Raw genomic sequence first — 9618 nt, forward strand, 5'->3', positions numbered from 1 at the left:
GTGTGTGTGTGTGTGTGTGTGTGTGTGTGTGTGTGTGTGTGTGTGTGTGTGTGTGTGTGCAAACAATTACGATGATAGACTCAAGAGCTGTATTTTGAAAACATCATTTGATCTGCACCTGTATTTTCATGGCGCAAATGCTGTAGAAGAAAAAGGGCTATGGAGTAAATGAACTATGTGCTTCTATTGCCAGACAGATATGGAGACATTCGTAATGCCGAAATAAACATGAAAAACTGATGTCAAGCCTTTGTGATTTCAGAATTGAAAAGTAGATATCATGTCTGTGCTTGTGTTTGTGTCTGTGTGTTTGTGTGTCTGGATGTGTGCGTGTACCTGAGAAAATCTTTGGACATCATGATCCTGGCCCACAGCACGGTCTTAGTTTTGAGGGCAGAGAGGTTGGTATCTTTATCAAGCTTACTCCACAGACAGTAATCTATGAGATTACAATCGACGGAATTAGGAAGCCAGAATTGTAGCTCTGTGAAGTAGTAGAATAATTTCGACAACCTCTTTTGAATCTTTCTGGAGGTAAGATCAGCGGTCGAGTCCTGCTGACATACATTCGGTTTTCCAGCAGCACCCATTTTCGGCCAAATTTGACCACGGACTTCAGCAGCAGAAGTATTTATGGAAAATCGTCAAACTTACCCTAAACCTTCAGTACATGTCTTGTGAGTAAGAATTAAGTTTCAATGGTAAAATGCCTGTCATGTTTACATGAGAGGTGGGATCGAATCCCACAGGCAGCATTCGTCTTTGCCTGTGCAAAATATTTTTGACCTAATATTTACACGCTTGATATCGTTTTCCCCTGTTAATATTAAGTGTTTGATATTTTAAGGATATGTGTGTGGTTGCCGTGAGTCAAGGGAGATAATACCGTTGACAATCCATCACATTACAGTGATACACTCTACATAGCAATACGTTCGTGTACATAAGGTGGTTTTATAAATATGAGCTAGTTTCGAATGCGTTGCTTGCAGTTTATGGAAGCGACATCTATCAAACAGAGTCTCACCTGTTCAGTTGGCAGAGATTTTTGAGAATCATTAAAATTAACTTCATATTGGTATGACCTGAGCAGCTCTGAAGCTCCTCAATTTATTTTCCTGTTTAGCCATTTATTTTTTTAGGGAAACATCGCCATACAGATCTTTAAACTAGATATTAATCAACCCAAACAATCTCTCAATTATAGAAATGCCTGCAGAGATGATTTGCGCTGTTCGCTTCATCTGACAAACTTCTAAATCAAGATGTCTACACTATCTCTAATATCATATTAATTCCGAGGTCTTCGAGTAACTTCGGTTCGGAATGAAATTAAATGACAAATTTCTAATTTTAATGTTTTAAAACCTCATTCAGCCAAAAAAAAAATTAAAAGGACAAATTTAAGAAATTAAGGTATTCTTTTATGTTTGCGTGAGCATGCGTATGTGCACTTTCTGTGTGAGTATATTGTGTGTGTGATTGTGTGTGAATGAATGTGAGTGAGAGAGAGATTGCTCACGGCTCTTAGCAAAACATTGAGAGCAATTGAGACATTTAAATTACTGAATAATTGAGTTACTATCCTTGACTTTATTTTACTCATTTAGTTATTATGTTACCGTAACAGTGGCGAATATATTTAATTGAAGTCTTGAGGTAGGATCCTGTGAAAAAATGAATTCAGCCTTTGTATTGTATTTCAATGCTTCGAGCGAGAGTTAAGAGTATTATTGAATCGAGTTGAAATATTTGCGCCATTACATTCATTTGAATATCGTTATTAATGTAGGTTCAATCCACACAGTGCCCAATTAATCATCTGTCCGCAATGGAACTGAAATTACAATGTCCATTGTCGTCTAAAGAATACTTTTGCTGCTTAATAATTGCCTGGAGTGATTGTAACAAAAGTAAATTCAATATTTATGCGGCATTTAAATGTCGGAGTGAACAATTCGCCATTACAAATATAGATTGGATTCCTACATTGCAGCGATTCAACATATTAGTAAAGATTAGAGAAACAGTTAGATGGTATAACTGATGACAATTCTTCTAAGACTCAACAACCGACATATTTGGGGTAAAGGGCAAGGTTAACGGGATGTTGAATAATTTACTAGTTTTCCAGTCTAAACTAAATATTGTTCGTGTTCATGAAACAAGATATTACACCGTGGCAAATGTAATTTCATAAGCACTAGTTATTGCAAGCACATGGCAACAACTTCCTAATTGAAACACACCTGAAATAAGATCTGCAAGACTGGTTTGAACTTAGGAATAATAATAATGACGCGGAATAAAATCGGAAATCTGAGAAAATTACGGAATGCCTGGGCTGGTGACAGTTAATCCGCAGAGAATCTCGTAGAAAGTTCAATGAATTTCACAAGCGATGTTTGGGCTATACGTTGCATATGAGAATGGAAATTATAGAGTAAGAAATATGGTGTGCCATTTAAGTGGCATTCTAGTATGTCTTCATTCCTCAATTATAGCAAAGTGCTATACCTCTTATAACTTATACCTATGCTTTTTCTACCACTCTACTAATGCTAAGACATTGATTTCAATCAATTACTAGATTGATTCTTATAACCTAACTCGATTCTTATCTCATCAGCACAACATACAAAGGAAGTAACATTTTTGTTATCCCTGTATATCTAAGAATTATGATCCCAGTAAATGTCTAATAACATTAATTAAGTAAATAAGATCTGGGATTCACTAATTTTGATAATAATAACCGATTGATAATACTAACCCTGATTATGAGCAGCTTTCTCTAATTATCACAATTGTATCTGGACGGCGTCAGATTTGAATGAAATATTCGTCTTCTTTGCGAAATTGTTTTAAATAATTCTTTCTCTAGTAATTTCTGTACTTTCTTTCCTATCACTGCTATTAATATACATTTCATTAACTAGGAATGTGAAGTGACAATTTGATTTGTTAGTGGTTGTTTTCATGTCTAAACTATCTTTAACTTCTTGAAACTAAAGCTGTGTTTCCCAAACTTAAAAATATTAGATTTTGTCTGACATAAACGAAAGGTCACAAGTTTTGAAGGGAGTGGATTAATCGCTACCATAAACCTCATTTCTTTACTGGTTCTATACTTTCTCAAACCCGGAAGGATGAAAGGCAAAAATGACCGAGGCAAGATTTGAAATCAGAAATAAAGTAAAGGGCGGAAGAAATTCCGCAATGCATTTTCCCGATGCTCTAACATGAAATAGTCTCTCATGGTAACTTGTTAGCATGGCAACTGACAATCTGTCGATTGCAATATGAATGTTCCAGTTGATCCGATCAATATAACAGCCTGCTCATGAAATTAACGTGCAAATGGCTGAGTATTCTTCAGACAGGTGTACCTTTAACGTAGTTCTAAGGGGGATTTTGTGTGACACGCAAAGTGACAAGGCTAGCCCTTTGAAATACAGGTACAACTCATCTTTGCCAGCTGAGTGGACTAGAGCAACATGAAATAAAGTGTCTTGCATAAGGACACAGTGGGATACAATGAATCGAACTCACGATCGAACTCACGATCCATATATCCTAACCGCTAAGCAGCACGCCTATACTGCTAACGCTGCTATTAGAGTGCCCTGCAGTATTTGTTCCGGTTCTTCATATCCTGGGTTAGGGTTAGGGTTAGTTCAAATTCCGCCGAGGTCGACTTTACCTTCCATTCTCTCGATGTCGCTAAAATAATTAAGTAATAGGGTGGATTTAATTGATTTATCAAACCAACACACTTGCTGGCCTTGTGCCAAAATTAAGAAATCATTAGTGACGTTGTTACTGCAACTACTACTACTACTATAGGGTGGTAGAAGTTAGTTACTCGAATCACCCCCATCACTTCATTTAGGCAATAGGTCTATGCCGTCCTTTTCCCAGCACACACTTCATTCCCATCGTTGCTTTATATACAAGATTAGCTTAAAAGCGGCATTTCAGACGGACTGACAGAATTTCACGTTTATTATAATACATCTACTCACTATTGTTCTGTCAAATAATTCTATTATTAATTACAGCAGGATATTAATTACAGCAGTACACTCCTTTCTTTCTAAAGTTCCACGTCCTTGAAATTGCAACCCCATCCATTTTTATTTCCTGCAGCGTCATAATTCAGATATTCATTTTGAATTTCAGCTGCATCGGTCGCATCTCTTTGATTAGCTCCAAAGAAACACAGATATATTTTCTCCTTTAAAATTATTGGCTAGATTTACAGAGAGAGAGAGAGAGAGAGAGAGAGAGAGAGAGAGAGAGAGAGAGAGAGAGTCGATAAATAGTTAAACTTCTTAAAGGGAATTTTGCTAGTTGAGAACCTCAGAACATTCTGCTGTTACTTTCATAATTAAGTTGTAACCGATGCTGCATTAACGAAGATTTCTAATCTAAGATAACATATAAATACATATAGACATACATACCTGTTTGTATGTATGTATGTATGTATGTATATGTATATATATTCAGCAGTATAGATTTCAATATCTATATAAATCAATCACACAAAACTCAGAAATGCTTTAATCTTTGTAACATAATTGTGTCTTGGAAATCAAGATATATGTTGACCTCTGAGATGCAATATTCATGTCTATTGTTGTGCGTTTTATCATCCATCATTTGCGATATTGTGCTATGGAAGGACGTCCGAAACTGGAGAAATATAATAGTCTAGACATTAATGTAATTATAGGAGAAAGAAAAAGCTGAGATGATGCTGGGGTAGATATGGGTGTCAACCAGAGAAAAATATCACTGTAGTCCTCGTACTAACAGATAGATGAGAAACTATATTGATAAAGCTAATAATCATTGCTGTCATCATTATTAGCAGCAAGTATATGCGTATAATGAAATGAAAATGTACTCCGAAATTTTAACTTAAACAAATTACTACATGCGCACACAGATCCGCTGATCTAGTCGGAGTTTGAACTCGAAGTGCCGGAACATATACCACGAAGTATTGAGAGTGAGGTTTGTACGACTGTACCAATTAGCCCGCGGGTGTGTATACATTTGCTTTTACACATATACATTACACACACACACACACATATAGATGTAATATATATATATATATATATATATATTTAGACACAGATAGAAAGAAATGTATGTGTATATATATATATATATATAATGTGAGAGAGAGGGAGAGAGAAGCTTCTTTGATTGCTTTCATTAAGTTGACGAGAATGTGTACACACGTACACAGAAAATTGTACAGCTTTTTGTTTGTTTGTTTTTTTTTATACTATCTTGGATTCCATACAAATTATATATCAGGAAAACTATTCACCAAGAAGAAGAAGAAGAACAACAACAACAACAACAAGATGATGATGATGATGATGATGACGATGACGATGACGATGATGATGAAGAAGAAGAAGTGGTGGTGGTGGTGGTGGTGGTAGTAGTAGTAGTAATAGTAGTAGTAGTAGTGGTAGTGGTAGTAGGAGGAGGAGGAGGAGGGAGTTGGAAAAATCCAGAGAAAGCTAATGCCTAAATATACTGGTAATTAACAACTTATTAGTTAAAACGTAGATGTTCCGAAAATTATATATTTAAAAATAATTCTTGCCTTTCTTGTTTTTTTTTTCTTCAAAGTAACGACAATTCTAATTGTAATAATGATTTATTGTATTGGGCAGAAAGCCAGGAATTTGCTGAGTAGAGTCAGGTAGAATGAGAAAATGCCATAACAAGATCGTTGCTTATTTTATCACTTCTGGTAGCATAAATGGTAAAATTTCAAATCCCAGTTTAAATGAACTTAAAATATTTAGCTGTGCACTTTACCTCTCGCTTCACTCAAAACACATCGACATTTCTTGGTTATATTGGGGAGCAAAATAAGCTGAAATTCCATAACGTTATTCCTCGACCTCAGGAAGGTAAAAGTTAATAACTTCAGCTGCAGTGGTATTTGAACTCATAACGTAAAGGAGAATAGTTATATATAGCAAAAAAATATTTAGGTTACTGTACTACTGGTTTTGATACCTTTCAGCTGCAATCTGCGGCAAGGTGACAGAATCATTAGAGCGTGGCATATAATACAATGCAGTTTTCAGTTCGCACTCACTGCGCTATGAGTTCAATTCCTGTCGAGGTCAACTTTGCTGCTCGTCCTTTCAGGATCGATAAGTGAAATGAAATTTCAGAGCGATAGAATAAGTAGGACTGTAGGAACGTAGTTGTTACGATTGTTACTGTTCTGAGTTCAAATCCCTGTATGATTTAATTGAGTGTTAAACTTAATCAGTGGTCTGTTGTAACGCCTAGCACCTTTGGACCAGTTAAATTAATCAATCTGATGCATGTATTCAAAACAGGTTTCTAGATTAATACTAACTTCCTCACTAATTTCACTCCCAGCTTTTCTCCCTTCCTCTCACCTTTTCCCCTCAAGGGACCCAGTAACAGGTGGTATGTCCTGCCCAGCCCTCGTGAGTACAAGATTAAAAAATGAATTCTGTTTACTTAGGCATTTCTATTTAGAGTCATATTTCGATAAAGTTAACCCCAATACTTTCTTGTAATTAATTTGTATACAGGTGGAAGTATCGAAGTAAAGATTGACTGTGCAAGAACGGAAAACATGTGTCTTGCTTTAGTTTCTCAACGTCTAGCTGAAACCATAACGACGCCGCCTTGATATCAGGCGTGTCTTGGGCAATTTAAACTTCCCTCCCCAGTTTTGATACATTTCATGCAGAAGAAACAGACAGGCAGAAGAAACAGACAGGCAGAAGAAACAGACAGGCAGAAGAAACAGACAGGCAGAAATACAGAGAAAGCAAAGCTGACCTCGTCGATATATTAACTCAGAGACCTGGCACGATTACCGCAAAGCAACGAAGCCGACGAGTTAACGGTTCTGCTGGCAGCCTTATGTAACTAAAACTGCTCTGCAGATTTTATGTATGAAGTGAACTATTATTTGTTTCAAATTTGGGCACAAGACCAGCAATTTCGGAGTAGAGTCTAAATCGATTACACGAAAAAATGGGGTGGGGGCAATGTTTACCTTGGCGAAATTTGAACTCAGAACGTAAGGACTGATGAAAAAAGCATGTAGCCCGGTGCGCAAACAATACAGCCAGCTCGCTGCCGTTTAATGTGATCTAATATTAATGATTTTTGTCTTAATTCTCCACTTAACGGTTACTTTAAATATGCAATTGCTTGTTTAAACATAATTAGCGAGAACGGTTTAGCTTCAAAGGAGACTATAGAAGATATTTAATGAGAAAATTTAAAAAAACAACAAAGTATATAGATACCGCTTCTAGTTTGCTGAAAAACTTCAATGTGAGATGATAGATTTATATATAACAGATAGAGTCTCATTAACGTATTTTCCTGTAGTAATATTACAAAACCGGAATGCATAGTTACAGTCCCAAGCAAACAATAGTATACCAAAATGGCACGAAATCTTCCAATAAAAATCCAGTGTCTCTTTTCTTATTTGTACTGTTTTTTTTTTCTCTCATAGAAAGCAAAACAGATACAACTGACGTGAAATCAATACGTATATCATATTATAATGAGTATTATATTCTCACCTAGAATTGCTGTTAGCCAAGTAAAACTCGCAAAACAAAAAAAGAAACAGCTTTCCAACAATTTTAAGAAACTTTAGCATTTTATTTTCGTACTTCATCAAAACGACTAACTTTACTCTGATATTAATAGACTGATTGTTTGGTGAATTATTTCTCTCTTATCCAATGTAAATATATATGTCGTTTTCTTTCTAATAAATAATGATTCTTGTTTTGAAAGTGCTGTGTTTTAGTGTTGAAATTTCAGTATGTAATCAATACCAGCACATATTTTTTTTTATATCAAGTCAGTACAGTAGGGCGGCGACCAGACAGACTCGTTAGCATGCTGGAGAAAATGCTTAGCTGCATTTCGTCCGTCTTTGTGTTCTGAGTTAAAACTCCGCTGGGATCTACTTTGCATTTTATCATTTCGTGGTCAATACAATAAAGGCCAGTAGAGGACTGGGGGTAGATGTAATCGATTTATTCCTCCCCTGAAATTGCTAGCCTTGTGCCAAAATTTGAAATCAGTATTATGCCAATACATAAGGCGGTGAACTGCCAAAATCGTTAGCGGCTTTTCGTCCTCTATTACGTTTTCATTTGAAATGCCGCTGAAGTCGATGTTGTCTTTCATCTCTTTTATGGCTAGTTGATTACATCGTCCCAAAAGCACCGGTGGCGAACTAATCGATTAGCCCTCTCCCAGGAAACCGTTGGCCTTGTGCTGAATTTTCAAACAAATATTACTTCAATCATGTCATGATAACTTATGCTGTAGTATTTCAAGTAAATATTTGATTCGTTTTATTTCCTTAATTCAATATCTCATATTATATTTCTATTTATTAATGTTTGTTAATTTGACAGAAACCATGTGTGGCGCGGTCTCTGTTGTCTTACCTTAATCATATATTCTATAATTTAATATATTTAATATTTCATTAAATCTTCTCTAAAGTCACCGCTTCATTGGTACCACACAATTTCTCATCTATTCTCAATACCTCAAAAAATCCCTAGATATTTGTTTAACATTTCGACAATTTACAACATAGAAAAACATGTCTGAATATCAAATTATATAGGAAATGTCAGGAATTTCTAAAATACTTCATGTAAATATAATGAAGATAATCTAACAGTTTTTGCAAGTAACTTACAAGATGAAAATGATGAATTCTTACAAACATCATTTGCAAATCTGTAGCGACGAAAGCTGCGAGATTGAACTTGATATAATAAGGTCAAACATAATTAATGATACTCCATCTTAGCGAGCAGGTGAATATAGTTCATAAAATGCTGACTGAGAATTGAGGTGAAATATTAAATAAATGACCACAAAGTATATTTCACCTTAAGAGTGGCTATAAAAAAATTATATTTGTAAAATCAAGTTATTTACTTATATAGAAATAATACACTTCAATCGGCGATGACTGCTGCAAAGTAATCTCACAGGAGGAGAGAACATTCGAGTGGGTTACATTTAAAGTCTATCTGTTCTAATGCAACGCTGACTGAGTATGGCATATGATGCAGATATCAATTATATCGAGCTACCCAAATGACATTCGTTCATAGCCAAACGACCGAGTCGATGAAATGTAAGAAGGATTATACTGTTTTTTGAAGAAATCGTTACATGTAGAAAATAGTAGAACTATATATATATATACAGAAGGGGCTCAATGAAAGATATCCACCGTTATCGACTATAAAATGGAAGCATTTATCTAACGAACAATATGGTGTTTTGTCTTCTACCTGACGTATGCAATAAATGCATACATATATCTATATTGGCAAATACGAAATGAAGACTAAAGTGAATAACTTAAAAACAAAAAAAAAAACAGAAATATAATATAGTTAACAATGAGATAAATTTCCCCGAGAGAAATATGTTCCAATACTTTGTGTTGTTTTGCTTTGTGGTATTCCGTATATTCTTTATGAAATGGCAATTTGATATAGAAGGAAGAGGAATGTTGCATATATATATATATAT

The 9618-nt window shown here is 35.3% G+C and overlaps 1 protein-coding gene across 4 annotated transcripts in view; it reads left to right on the forward strand.

Moving 5' to 3' along the window:
• LOC106880835 (RYamide receptor) overlaps positions 1 to 9618 on the forward strand; it is a 438750-nt gene that overhangs the window by 406220 nt on the left and 22912 nt on the right. The gene's annotated exons all lie outside the window — the stretch shown is intronic.

The sequence above is a fragment of the Octopus bimaculoides genome, chromosome 15 (assembly GCF_001194135.2).
Source record: "Octopus bimaculoides isolate UCB-OBI-ISO-001 chromosome 15, ASM119413v2, whole genome shotgun sequence".
In the NCBI taxonomy this organism is placed as follows: domain Eukaryota; kingdom Metazoa; phylum Mollusca; class Cephalopoda; order Octopoda; family Octopodidae; genus Octopus; species Octopus bimaculoides.